This window comes from Mus caroli, chromosome 1 (assembly GCF_900094665.2).
Source record: "Mus caroli chromosome 1, CAROLI_EIJ_v1.1, whole genome shotgun sequence".
NCBI lineage: Eukaryota > Metazoa > Chordata > Mammalia > Rodentia > Muridae > Mus > Mus caroli.
The window spans coordinates 148,715,793-148,730,105 of record NC_034570.1 but is presented as its reverse complement, the minus strand read 5'-3'; the positions used below and the strand labels follow the sequence as shown (position 1 = coordinate 148,730,105).

Sequence of the window (14,313 nt, the reverse complement as noted above, 5' to 3'; positions counted from 1 at the left end):
TGTTATGGTACCATTAGGTTAGCACTGCATTCGCCAATGGAAGCAAGTTCTTGACATCAAGTACCAAGTTATCCTTGCTTGTTAGTTCTTTAGAATCGATTCTATGATGAGTGTACTTTGTTAAGTATTAACATCATTTGCTCTTTTAGAAATTCTTCGAATTTTGCATCCACTCTTATACATTTACCCATATAATATTTTGCATCCACTCTGATACAGTCACCCATATATCTCAACTCCACAGTCACTTGGTCTCTATCTTCAACTTTTTTTAACTTAGATGTTTAAAAAATTCTGCAGGCAATTATTTCCTATAAATTCACAAAGATCTGCCTTGTGACACTTTTCTCTTAACAGCTAGTTTATGATTATGTTTGGCATGAATTCTATTTATTAAGAAGATTTTTCTTGGCAGTCCTAGGTTTACCCATGAGTGACCATGATATCCATTTTCAGCATATATCCACACAAAGAGCAGATCTGTTATTAAACCAAATTTGATTGCTTTAGTTTCACATATGCTAAATGTAAGGTTATCTCCAAGATGGTATATAGGAACAGAGAAATGGCATTGATTCTACAGACATAGGTTCCTGTACAAATTGTTTACACATGCCTTTTATCCTTCAGTTACTTGGTAACATATTAGTCTACCCAACCTTCACAAGTTTGTGGAGCTAATTAAATCAACATTACAATGATGTCTAGACAGACGATACTTTTAGGGATTATTTCTATAGTCCATTACTAGATAAGTTTCTCTGACTGTGTAGAGCACCAAAAATACCTTGGTGTGACTCTAACTAAGCAAGTAAAGGATCTGTATGATAAGAACTTCAAGTCTCTGAAGAAAGAAATCAAAGAAGATCTCAGAAGATGGAAAGATCTCCCAAGCTCATGGATTGACAGGATTAATATAGTAAAAATGGCTATCTTGCTGAAAGCAATCTACAGATTCAATGCAATTCCCATCAAAATTCCAACTCAATTCTTCACAGAGTTAGAAAGGGCAATTTGCAAATTCACCTGGAATAACAAAAACCTAGGATAGCAAAAACTATTCTCAACAATAAAAGAACCTCTGATGGAATCACCATGCCTAACCTCAAGCTGTACTACAGAGCAATTGTGATAAAAACTGCATGGCACTGGTGAAGTGACAGACAGGTAGATCAATGGAATAGAATTGAAGACCCAGAAACGAACTCACACATCTGTGGTCACTTGATCTTTGACAAAGGAGCTAAAACCATCCAGTGGAAAAAAGACAGCATTTTTAATAAATGGTGCTGGCTCAATTGGCAGTTAGCATGTAGAAGAATGTGAATTGATCCATTATTATCTCCTTGTACAAAGCTCAAGTCTAAGTGGATCAAAGAACTCCACATAAAACCAGAGACACTGAAACTTATAGAGGAAAAAGGGTGGAAGAACCTTGAACACATGGGCACAGGGGGAAAAAAATCCTGAACCAAAAAAAAAAAAAAAACCAAACAAACCAAACAAACAAAACAAAACAAAACAAAAAACCCACCAATGGCTTGTGTTGTAAAATCAAGAATTAACAGCCGGCGTGGTGGCACATGCCTTTAATCCCAGCACTCAGGAGGCAGAGGCAGGCAGATTTCTGAGTTCGAGGCCAGCCTGATCTACAAAGTAAGTTCCAGGACAGCCAGAGCTATGCAGAGAAACCCTGTCTTGAAAAACAAAAAACAACAACAAAACAAAACAACAACAACAACAAAAAAACAGAAAAATTAACAAATGGGACCTCATAAAACTGCAAAGCTTCTGTAAGGCAAAAAACACTGTCAATAAGACAAAAAGGCCACCAACAGATTGGGCAAAGATCTCTACCAATCCTAAATCTGATAGAGGGATAATATCCAATATATATAAAGAACTCAAGAAGTTAGACTCCAGAAAACCAAATAACCCTATTAAAAATGGGTATAGAGGAAAACAAAGAATTCTCAACTGAGGAATACTGAATGTCTGAGAAGCACCTAAAAAAATACACAACATCTTTAATCATCAGGGAAATGCAAATCAAAACAACCCTGAGATTCCACCTCACACCAGTCAGAATGGCTAAGATCAAAAACTCAGGTGACAGCAGATGCTGGCAAGGATGTGAAGAAAGAGGAACACTCCTCCATTGCTGGTGGAATTGCAAGCTTGTACAACCACTCTGGAAATAAGTCTGGCAGTTCCTCAAAAAACTGGACATAGTACTACTGGAGGATCCTGCAATACCTTTCCTGGGCATATATCCAGAAGATGTTCCAACCAGTAAGTAGGACACATGCTCCACTATGTTCATAGCAGCCCTATTTATAATAACCAGAAGCTGGAAAGAACCCAGATGCCCCTCAACAGAGGAATGGATACAGAAAATGTGGTACATTACACAATGGAGTATTACGCAGCTATTAAAAACAATGAGTTTATGAAATTCTTAGACAAATAGATTGATCTGGAGGATATAATCCTAAGTGAGGTAACACAATCACAAAAGAACACACATGATATGCACTCACTGATTAGTAGATATTAGCTCAGAAGCTCAGAGTGCCCAAGATACAATTTGCAAAACACATGAAATTCAAGAAGGAAGACCAAAGTGTGGATACTTTGATCCTTCTTAGAAGGGGGAACAAAATACCTATGGAAGGAGTTACAAAGACAAAGTTCAGAGCAGATACTGAAGAAATGACCATCCAGAAACTACCCAACCTGTGGATCCATTCCATAAACAAACCACCAAAACCAGACACTATTGTGGATGCCAACAAGAGCTTGCTGACAGCAGCCTGATATAGCTATCTCCTGAGAGGCTCGGCCTATGCCTGACAAATACAGAAATGGATGCTCACAGCCATCCATTGGATGGAGCACAGGGTCCCCAATGAAGGAGCTAGAGAAAGTATCCAAGGAGCTGAAGGGGTTTGTAGCCCCATAGGAGGAACAACAATATGAAATAACCAGTACCTCCAGAGCTCCCTGGGACTAAACCACCAATCAAAGAAAAGATATGGTAGGACTTATGGCTTTAGCTGCATATATAGCAGAAGATTGGCCTGGTTGGTCATCAATGGGAGGAGAGGCCCTCGGTCCTGTGAAGGTTCTATGCCCCATTATAGGAGAATGCCAGGGCCAGGAAGCAGGAGTGGGAGGGTTGATGAGCAGGGGGAGGAGAAGGGGATAGGGAATTTTTGGAGGGGAAACTATAAAAGGGGATAACATTTGAAATGTAAATAAAGAAAACATCTAATAAAAAAAGAAATAAAAAAAAACATGAGGTCTAGATATTTGGTCAACTGGGGATGTCATCATTTTTGATGTTTCTTCAGAAACTTGGCTTTGCTCCAGGTACCTTGTCATCTCCTGTTGGCACTTGCCATGGACCTCAATGTGATTAGTCTACTCTCTTTGAGTGTGTATATCAATGTTCTTTGGGATATTTTAAAGATCTAGATCACTTTGGACTATAATATGACAAGAGATGGAAAGGTTAATATAGACATGCAGGAGATAGAAAACAAAAATATATATTGTCAAATTTATGGCAGGACAAACTATTTCTGATCTGGCAAGAAACAGGACTAGGAATCCACACATTTGGCAAATCACATACCCAAGCCATGTTAACCTTATTTAGAAGCAAATAACTCTTCTGACAGAAGAAATACAACAAAATTACAACCTGGTTGGATTTATTAGATTATTGATTTAATTTAATATAATGGAGATATGGTGGGGACCACTTCTCCTGATTCCTTTAGAGCTGCAATTTTTAACCTGTGGGTCATGACCATCAGAAAACACATATTTCAGATGGTCTTAAGAACTGAGAAACTGCTCAGGAGCAAAATTACACTTGTGAAGTAGCAACAAAAATATATTTATGGTTGAGGGTTCCTAAGACCGTAAGAATTATGTTTTTCCAATAGTCACAACCCACCGGTTGAGAACCACTGCTTTACGTCCATAACAGTAGCACTAAGTCTGTTCTTCTTACCTCGGGAGGCAACAAAGGCAGATGCTTGTGTTTGACTCCTTCCAGCGTAAGCAATGCCTTTGACCAGACAGAACAAAACCTCAAGAGAGGTTACAGCACTCTTCCAATACATCTGGCTCGTTTCTACTTTGTGGATAAGACCCAAACAACCTACAGCCTGGACTTCTTCAGAGTCTAAGCCAAGTTATCTTTGCTTTGTGGAGAGATGCCCAAAACACTTTCCATCTTCTGGTATCAGTGTCAATCCTATCACATTGTGTTCTGCAGCCTTTGGAATGTTTGTACATAACCCCTTCATACTATCCCTCAGCAGATCACCATAAATCTTTGGGTAGACTAGAAGGGTCATTACTGTATATCTTAGATGTGGCATTGCCAGGATTTCTTCCCTTTTCCAAGTGTCTTCTCTTTCATCAATAATTTCAGGATTAAAACAACAACAAGACCTAAGCACAAGAAAATGGGCAAAGAACAATGTTTTCTACTAGGGTGGCTGCTCAGGATCCTGATGCTCCATCCTTGATTTCTTACAGTGATATAGATTGAAAAATAACCATGTCAGATGGATGCACATCTATTTAGCTCCTAGGAATATTAGCTCCTAGGCTGTTAACAACTCAGACTCAGAAGATCACATTTTCTTGGCTGCCATTCCAAGCTTGCTGCTCTCTATAAAAGTTACATACACCTGACTCTTAAGCACTGACACCGTCCCTCATTGTTTTGGCAAGCCAATGCTGTCAGTGAAGGTTCTGTGATGCTTTCGCCTGCTGTGAGCCCTGATCTGTAAGCCACAGCCATCACTGAACTTCTTAATGCTGAAATTCTCTCATCAGAGCTCTCCTTACAGCTCTGATTCCATGTTGTCTGGTTTTCCCATGGAACATAATTATCAAGGTTTTGCCTTTACAGTGCACACATCTAGTTCACTGGATCTGCTTCCCCATGTCTTATTAAGTTTCTCTGTCTCCTCCTTTGGAAAATTTGGCATTTCATTTTCATTCAGTGTGGGTTACCACTTTTTTTGTAATTCTACAAGTCAAACTTTTAACAAGTTTGCTGTATCTGTGGGATCTTTGTGACAATATAAATTCCTCTATCTGAAGAGCATATTCCTAATTCAAGAAAACATCTCTTATCCAAAAACATATATCAGCCCCCTCCCACCTCCCCCAAGGAACCACACTTGGTCCCATGCATCCACTCTCTACTTCACTCACAACATCCCATTTCTGCCCACCAGACTTGTTCCTTCCCTTTCAGAACTACCACACTTTCTGACTATCAGAAATAATTCTAACAGCCAGGAGGTATATTTTCCAGGAAAAAGTGCCACCTTTCCTTCATGCAAGAATAAGGATATGCTAGCTTTTCACAGGCATAGATGAGTCACGTGTACAGGTGGAAAGGTCTCAGGTGAATTTAGAAACGCAAGCAAGATTCCTGGTGGCATCAATCTAAATATCCCATCCTATGTTCTCTAACCAGAGTCTCAAGGTTAACATGGCAGTTTACCATGCTTAGAAGTTAGATATTTTGAAGAGCTCAGTTTCTTCAGAGTGAGGTTCTGGTTTGCTCCCCATAACTCTCTATTGCTTTGCACTGCATAAGAAGAGAGCCCCTTTGCAGTCTGTCTAAAGGTTTTAGAGTTTCATAGTTGATGGTGCAGTGACTTGCTAAATACATTCTTTACCTGTCAGTCTTCATGTGTGTGGGTCAGCTAACATTACAGAACAATATCATATAGAAAAGTGCCTAAATTGGATATATTTTTAACTAGAATAAAAAGTGCATGGGTTTTATCATGACAAACTTTGTATATGTGTGAGGTGTGTGTGTGTGTGTAGGTATTAGAGCATAGATATTCATATGTATGCAGGTGCACATGCATGCATGTGTACAGATTGACAGTGGGTATATTCCTAAATACTTTCAACCTAATTTTTTAGAGGGGAAAAAGAGAGTCCCATTAATTCAACTAGCCTGGCTGGCCAGAAAGCTATGGGAATACTAGCCTTCCCCTCACCTTCTTATCTATCCCTGAGCTCGCAGATATGTTACACGAGTATCAAGTTACAGAGTATCAAGACTTGAAACTCTGGCCTTAATGCTTGCCTAGCAAGCACTTTACCTCTGAGCCATCACCCTAGCTTTTATCATGACATGTTTATACATTTCTATCATTTTACTGTGTTCTCATTCATACTAATACTATGCTCTTACATTGTTCCTGCCCTGTTGTTGGTTTCTTTCCTCTACTCAAAACAGTCATTCCTGCTTTCAGGCTAGTTGTAATTTCTAGCATATTTCTTACTTGCTATGTAGCATCATTAAATATGAGATCTCCTTCCTTTGGTACACCATCTAACCCTGGTATAAAAGCTGTTTTTCACTTGATATTGTGACTCCTTGGGGTAGGTTGAATATAGAGTGATACTGTGTGGTAAGCACTATTGCTCCAAAATTCCATCTAAACACTTGCTTTCTTGAACCAATCCAGCCACTAACTGTTGTCATGTGAGTCCTCCAGAAAGCAAACTGAGATGGGAGTTCATGAGAAAGGTGGTCTCTAGGGAAAGGAAAAGAAGCAAACATGGGTAGGTAGTGGGAGACATCAAGTTATAATACAAACCCAGATAATAGCTTCAGCAATCTCACAATGTACTCTGAGGTAAAAAATCTTTCAACAGAACGGTGCTGGGCTGGCCTGAAGGAGCTGAGCCCGTCCATGTAGGACACACGGGAAGATGAAGGTAGAGGCAAAGTTCTCTCCGTGATTGATGCATACTGTAAATAGGCTGAGAACTGAAGGCTGCATATGGCATTCCCTAGAGCTAGAGCAACAAGAGCTGCTTTGAAGTAGGACTAGGTAGTGCATTTCTGACTCCATTCCACTTCTGAGCAAGCTTTATCCAACAATCCCTACCATCCCGCTTCACTCATCTGTTTTCTCTCACTACCTATGCTGCCTTTCTCCTATCTCAATACCAGTTCTAGTCACAACACATTTCAAAGCCCCTGTTAGGAGCTCTGTGCCTTGTGTCTATTCCTTAGTGCTTGTGTCTGTTTCTCAGCACTGGTTTCTCAGTTTCTCTCAATCAAAGCTTGTCTTAGGGCTAGCTTGCAGAGAGCACTGGCCAGTGATGGCTCTGCTGCCAGCCCTTTAGTGTGGCTGAGTATGGTTAGTGACTAAGTGCCTACAATAAAAAGGCTTTGAACAGTATTTATTTTTGCCTTCAAAAAGCCAAGTAATTAAAGATTTATAGGAGGTAGGGGCAACAAAACAATACATAAATAAACTCAAAGCTCCATGTAAAATTTCAGACTGTTGACAAAATTGTCTCCTGGAGAGTGGGGCCAGCAGAGCCATCCAGAGATGAGTTAGGTTATTGGTAGCCCAGACTAATTTGTCTGGTGCCCTGGGGCAAGTCTTTTGTGCTCTATTTCCCCCTCCTGTCAGCCCATCTGTATATTGAAAAATAGAGCTTTTTTTTTTTTTACCTCCATTCTGTCCTCTGGAGGCAGTTGGAACCATTAAAGATGCAAGTTCTTTTGAAAGGGTGATAGGCAAATGATATCATGTAGAAAATGGGAAAAAAACATTAATTCAGGGGACAGAGGAAACTTTGGGGACAGAACTGCAAGTGCTTGTTGGGTTTGAAATACACAGGAAGGCTAACCAAGTCAGTAAAAAATGAAGGGAAAGAGATAGAACAGACAAGAACTAAAATGCAAGCAAGCCAAGCATGGTAGCTCGTGCCTGTGATCCCAGCATTCTGGAGACTGAGGGAAGAAGATGGCAGTGAGTTCAAGACCACCCTGAGCTGCAGATTATGTTCTAGGTCAATCTGGCTAGAGTGAGATCCTACCCCACCACATCTCCTCCCAAAATGGTGCTGGCTAAAAGATCATTAAGGAAAGGAGTAAAAGGAAGAAAAATGAAATAGATGGAAAGCAGAGCAGGAAGGGGATGTGGGAAGACATCAAAGAGCATCCCTATGTGCTCTGATCTACCAGAAGGGTCCATTCTTTAACAAATCCTCCTACTTCCACATGGAGCCCAGAGCTGATGGTGGAGAGAAAAAGAACACCCAGACCATGGAAGTAGAATGAAGACAAGACAAGATCTTGTCTTCAGCCACAACCTTCCTTGATCAATTATTTGCTCAGTATATCTGGTTAACTGGGACATAGATCTACCCTACCACACATAAGGATAGCCTGAATTAGGATATCAGACAAATGGAAAGAGCCCAGAAACTCACAAGAGCTAGAAGCCACCACATTGGGAGGTTACACATATAAAGCAGTTCCAGATCTCTGGTTTTAATCATTCTCATCCCAACAGCTAAGTGCATGCTCAGAAACTCGAGCACTGTCAGAAAGCCATCTTAGTATCAGGAGAAAGTTGCAGATTGCCTTATCCTGTGAATATAGTAACCAAAAATGCATAAGGAAGTTAAAATAATGGGGATTGGTTTTTAAATATAAGTTTATTGTGATCCACTCCCCTGGCATCAGTAAAGTAGATTCCTTAAATGAGTTCGGTAAAAGCAGATTATAAAAGCAAACATCTAAGGGAAGCAGACATTGAAGTACCCCATCTACTGTGCACACGAGTCACCAAGGACTGCTAACTGTACATGCCACATACAAGCATAGATTTTCATATCTACTTTGCCTCAATTATACAGGTAGTGTGCTTACTCAAGCCCCTCCACTCTTGATAGTAATTATTTCCACTCTCAGTGCTTGCCCTCTTCTTCCCTTTCTTTTTGTATAATAATTTTAGACCCCCAGGGTGTAATCAGATCTCTGATGCAGAAGACATAATTAAATTTGGTTCTGTATAGAGTCCCTCATATCTACAACCCAGAGTGTTTTACTAGGTGATACTGATGTGCAGTGGTGATCAAGAGCAGTGTTCTCCCACCCCACTTTTCTGCATGCATGTGAGCAGAAAACCTTGCCTAGCCTATTGTCTCAGATGCTGGAGAGATCTGTGTATACTGCAATAGCATGCGTGACTCCTGAAGGACCCTCAGACTTAGGAAACTGGCTATTTTTTTCCTGACACACTTGAAAGCATCTACTTCCATTGGCTGTTATTGTACTTCACATACTAGGTGCCTGAAGTGTGTGTTTGTGTGTGTGTGTGTGTGTGTGCGTGTGAGGGTGGAAAGGAGGACCATGGGAACTCCCTAACAAGAAGAAAAAGAGGAAGAGGGAGAATGAGATGGTTATAAGGAGATTATATACTGGGAAGGAATCTTGATAGCTCAGTTTAATAAAGGCTTCTTGGATGCTAGGCTTTTTTTTTTTTTTTAACATAAATTGAATTAAATGCAAAGCAAATCTGAATTTGAATCTTACCTGTACTTGGTACAAGTTGGATCACCTGTAACAAATTAACTTCTATACACTTTGGTTTTCTCATTGTTAAATAGGGATACTAAAACCTACATCACAACATAATGAAAGAATATTAAATAAGTGGCCCTTTGAATAATGAAAGGAAAATGTTTATCATGTAGTAACCACTAATATTATTATCTTCAAACCAACTCTGCTACATGCTTTCAAAATGTGTAAACTGAGGCTGCAGAGAGTTTAAATAAATAACTAGTGTTCAAGGACACACAGCAATAGAAAGTAGACATAGGATTTGAGACAATTCTACGATTCATTTCACTGTGGAATGATACCTCAGAGCATCAAAGATAGTATCCAAGGAAACAGCAGACCAACTTTGGTGGTAGTTTTTCAGACTTCCTACAATATGTCAGTTCCACCTCCAGCATACTCACCTCTATCCCCCAACTCTTAGCTATTCGGGGTTTGGATTAGCTCATTGCTCTGAGTTCCAGGACCTTCATATGATCCAGTGAGGAAGACACACCAGAGAACTTTCAGTTATGGGTATTATCTGTCTTAAAACAGGAGGAAATTAGAAATTAAACATTGAAGGAAGACCCATAGAATATGCCCAGTTATCACTCTGTATCTGGCCATTTCTCTCCTCCAAGACTTCATTCAATTAATGTTGCGTGAATAACACATTCAGGGAACACTGCAATAAACACAAAAGACAGGTTTGTGCCCTTAAGACTAACAGGAATCACTGTAAAAAGTCATACTAAGACAGGACAGAAATGTAGACATTGCCTTACCAGTATTAGGCCACCAAAGAATGTATTAAATAAAAATACTTAATTATAATAATTGAAGACATGTGTAATTGAAGTAATTACATGAGTTAAATGAGAAAGAAAGAAGGGTCAGAGATTTTAATAGCAGCATGATAGATGGATTTAGTTAATTAGATAAGACATCCTCTCACACTAAGCCTTTCTAACACAGGCTTGTCAGTCATACAACTTGCCAAATTAACCATCCCGTGTAATAAAAATTGTTCACCGACTTCTAAGAGAAATATCCTTTGGTTGTTTATAAACAAAGAAGGGTCAATGAATTGTACAGCACAGACATCTCACCCAAAGATGATTAATTTATATGCTAGCCTCCATCCTTCTGATATTATGTCAAGAAGAGCTCCATATAAGTGGTAGCATACTAACCAGGCTTGGTGGCACATGCCTTTAATCCCTGCACTCGAGAGGGAGAGACAGGCAGATCTCTGTGAGTTCGAGGCCAGCCTGGTCTACAAACTGAGTTCCAGGATAGCCAGGGTTGTTACAGAGAGAAACCCCTTCTCAAAAAAGCAAAACAAACTAAGAAAAAAACTGTATAGTATAGTACATGCCATTATCCTTCCTGGTTTACAGATGAGGTGGTTATCAGTTAAATACTATCTATATATGTCTAATAAGTAAAGCACTGAGTTTGAAATTAGATCTTTGAACATCAGAATGTATACTCTTAGTCACCTCACATTTCCAAACAATGGGAGAAGAAATGAGAGAGAACACAAAGGGAAGGATGCACAAAACATGGCAGAGTAAATGGTGCCAGAGCACAGCCTATTGATTCGGACTCCTATAGGTCTGACAGAGATGACACTGGTGTTTGGCACTGTCTGGGAACACAGAGAATGGATCTTCTCAGACCCCCCAGAGAACACTGTCTTCTCAGATGCCACCCCAGTCTTTTCAGCCATTTTCATAGCTCAAATAACTTCTGCAAGTTTCTTCCAGCTCAAGGATCTAATGCTCCTTTTCAACTACGGGTTCTTTATGTGTGATATTCTAAGATTCCATAATCCATAAGTTATATCTTTGGCAGTACCTCTACCATTTCTATTTTTAAAGTATCTTCTTCATTCTTTCTCTTCCTTTGTGTATACAAACACATGTTTTTTATGTTTTTTATGTGTCCTTGCCCCGATCCCAACTGAGCACTAATTAGACTTGATTCTACTTAGCACTTGAGATCAGAGTGACTAGGATGTGATCAAAGTGGTATGGCTATAGACTGTCTGGTCCTCTTTCAATGAAATGTGAATCACTCCTGATAAAGAGACCTAGGAAAAGAGGAACTTGGGGTACAATGATTACCAGGGACGTTGTCTCTTCTGTGTCCAGCTATGGTCTGAAAAACTGCCAAAGAATTCTAAAAATTCTGAAAGAGAGCTAAACCAGCCAAACCTGCCCATGATTATCATTCTTGGCTACAGTCCTCTGGGCATCTCTCTCCTCTGCATCTTACCACTCAGTGGGCTTTGTTCACCCTTCTCTATACCTATACTGCTTTCGTCTTGCTTATTTTAGAAAAGAGACATGGGGGAGAGAGAGAGAGAGAGAGAGAGAGAGAGAGAGAGAGAGAGAGAGAGAGAGAGAGAGAGAGATTATATGTTCCATATTCAGGCTCTTGATACCCTGGAACAGAAGTTACAAGCTGTTGTGCTGGTAACCAAACTTAGGTCCTCTGCAAGAGTAGTCACTTTTCCAGCCCCTTGCTTATATTTTCAGAGGTGATCTCTTAAACTCTTGTTTCATGGATGTGAATTCACTTATGCCTTTTCCTTTAGATATAAAATGGGGTCAATGAAATGGTAACAGTTAGCCAATCTTGATAGCATGGTCCTATACTCTCAGGTACTGGTAAGATGGACACAGGGGGATTTCAAGTTCAAGGATGTCCTGGTCTCCAGAGTAAACTCAAGACAAGTCACAGCAACTCAGAGAGACCATGTTTCAAAATAAAATGTAAAAATAAGGCTAGAGAGATGGCTCAGTAGTATAGGCTTCCTAGCATGTGCAAGGCTCTTTGTTCAATGCTCAATACTTACAACAAACTGACAGCTGCTTTACCCTCCTTATAGATTTGTAGGGCCCCATTGTTGATTTTATTCAGCCTGCTTACAGGCACAACCTCTTTCAACTCTTCTCCAACATTTATTCACTCATAAACATTTAGTTAATAACTACCATTTGTCTTTCTATAAAAGCAAGGCCATTTAAATAAATGGAGGCCTGACATTAGAATTTAATTTGTGGTTAAAAAAAAAAGAAAAAAAAACAGGATATATAGAGATAACCTAAAGAAAACCACCTCTTGTACTCACTGTACTATGGATTCAATATTAGACTTGGGTACAGACTGTAAGATTACTTTAAGAGAAGATGAAAAGCATTCATTGCTTAGGGAACTCAAACAAGCTTTACACACAGTCCATGATTAGAACAGGAATATGTCTCTCTCCTCTCTCCTATATATCAATAAGACAGGGATATTGAAATCTCCTTTGGTAATAAAATGATGTTATTACCAAGGAGAATGAAAATATGTAAATAAGAGCCCACAAGAAAAAAATACAGTAAAACATTTCTCCTTCAAACTTTCCTTGAGTTTTCTTTCTTTCTGAGGTTGAGAATCCTGCCAAGTTTGAAGCTTATTGCTTTAAACATTTCTGAGTTATACAACCACACAAACGAGATTGAAGTATTTTCTTTGAGAGGAGAACATGAAGGGAGAAAAAGTTTCTGCAGTCTGACTTAGAGGTAGGGAAACTAGTGAGATTATATGCCTTCAAAATTTCAAAATGTATTTGAAGAGCCCTCACTTTAAGCTGAGCTATGAAGCATGACCAGTTCTAGGCTAATTCTTCTGTGATGAAAAGAACGATGAGTCAGAAATGTCATAGGACAAATAGGAGTCGGTTCATTATTATACATGTGCTGAGTTTCTGTTCCCGAGTATGGTCCAGATGACTGAAGGAGAAAACATTCACATAACATTGACTTCTAGAGAATGAATATTTATAACATTTCCAGTATGATCATCAAATCAAGTCCCTGATATGGATATTATCAAGTCATTTTATAGGTAATGGAACAGAGGCTCACCAAGGCTAATCAATACAGCCAAGAATGGACATTAGGGCTCAGTTTTCAAACCCTATGTATGTTTCATTGACCATGGAACACAGATGCCCTAGCCAATTAGACCAAGAAGACACTGGACCACCCAAACAAAATGCTATTTTACATATTTCCACTATCATATCCTTTTTTGTAAAAGAAAGTAGATTTATGGATTGTTAAGAAACCCGAGATATAAGATACAATTTGCTAAACGCATGAAACTCAAGAAGAATGAAGACCAAAGTGTGGACACTTTGCCCCTTCTTAGAATTGGGAACAAAACACCCATGGAAGGAGTTACAGAGACAAAGTTTGGAGCTGTGATGAAAGGATGGACCATCTAGAGACTGCCGTATCCAGGGATCCATCCCATAATCAGCTTCTAAACGCTGACACCATTGCATACACTAGCAAGATTTTGCTGAAAGGACCCAAATATAGCTGTCTCTTGTGAGACAATGCCAGGGCCTAGCAAACACAGGAGTGGATGCTCACAGTCAGCTATTGGATGTATCACAGGGCTCCCAATGGAGAAGCTAGAGAAAGTACCCAAGGAGCTAAAGGGATCTGCAACCCTATTGTTGGAACAACATGATGAACTAACCAGTACCCCGGAGCTCTTGTCTCTAGCTGCATATGTATCGAAAGATGGCCTAGTCGGCCATCACTGGAAAGAGAGGCCCATTGGACTTGCAAACTTTATATGCCCCAATATAGGGGAATGCCAGGGCCAAAAGAATGGGAATGGGTGGGTAGGGAAGTGGGGGGCGCTATGGGGGACTTTTGGGATAGCATTGGAAATGTAATTGAGGAAAATATGTAATAAAAAATATTAAAAATTAAAAAAGAAAAAAGAAACCCCAGGAACTAATGTAAATGGCAGCACCATTTAGTTTGTGTTGAAACTAGCTAGGCCATATAAAGAAGTCATCACTTTAAAATGGAGCTTACCCAAGAATGATGCCTGTT

At 39.6% G+C, this 14,313-nt stretch overlaps 1 pseudogene; it reads left to right on the top strand.

Annotated features, from left to right (window-relative positions):
* Window positions 1-709: 709 nt before the first annotated feature.
* LOC115032550 lies at window positions 710-819 on the top strand (annotated as a pseudogene).
* Window positions 820-14,313: the final 13,494 nt, after the last annotated feature.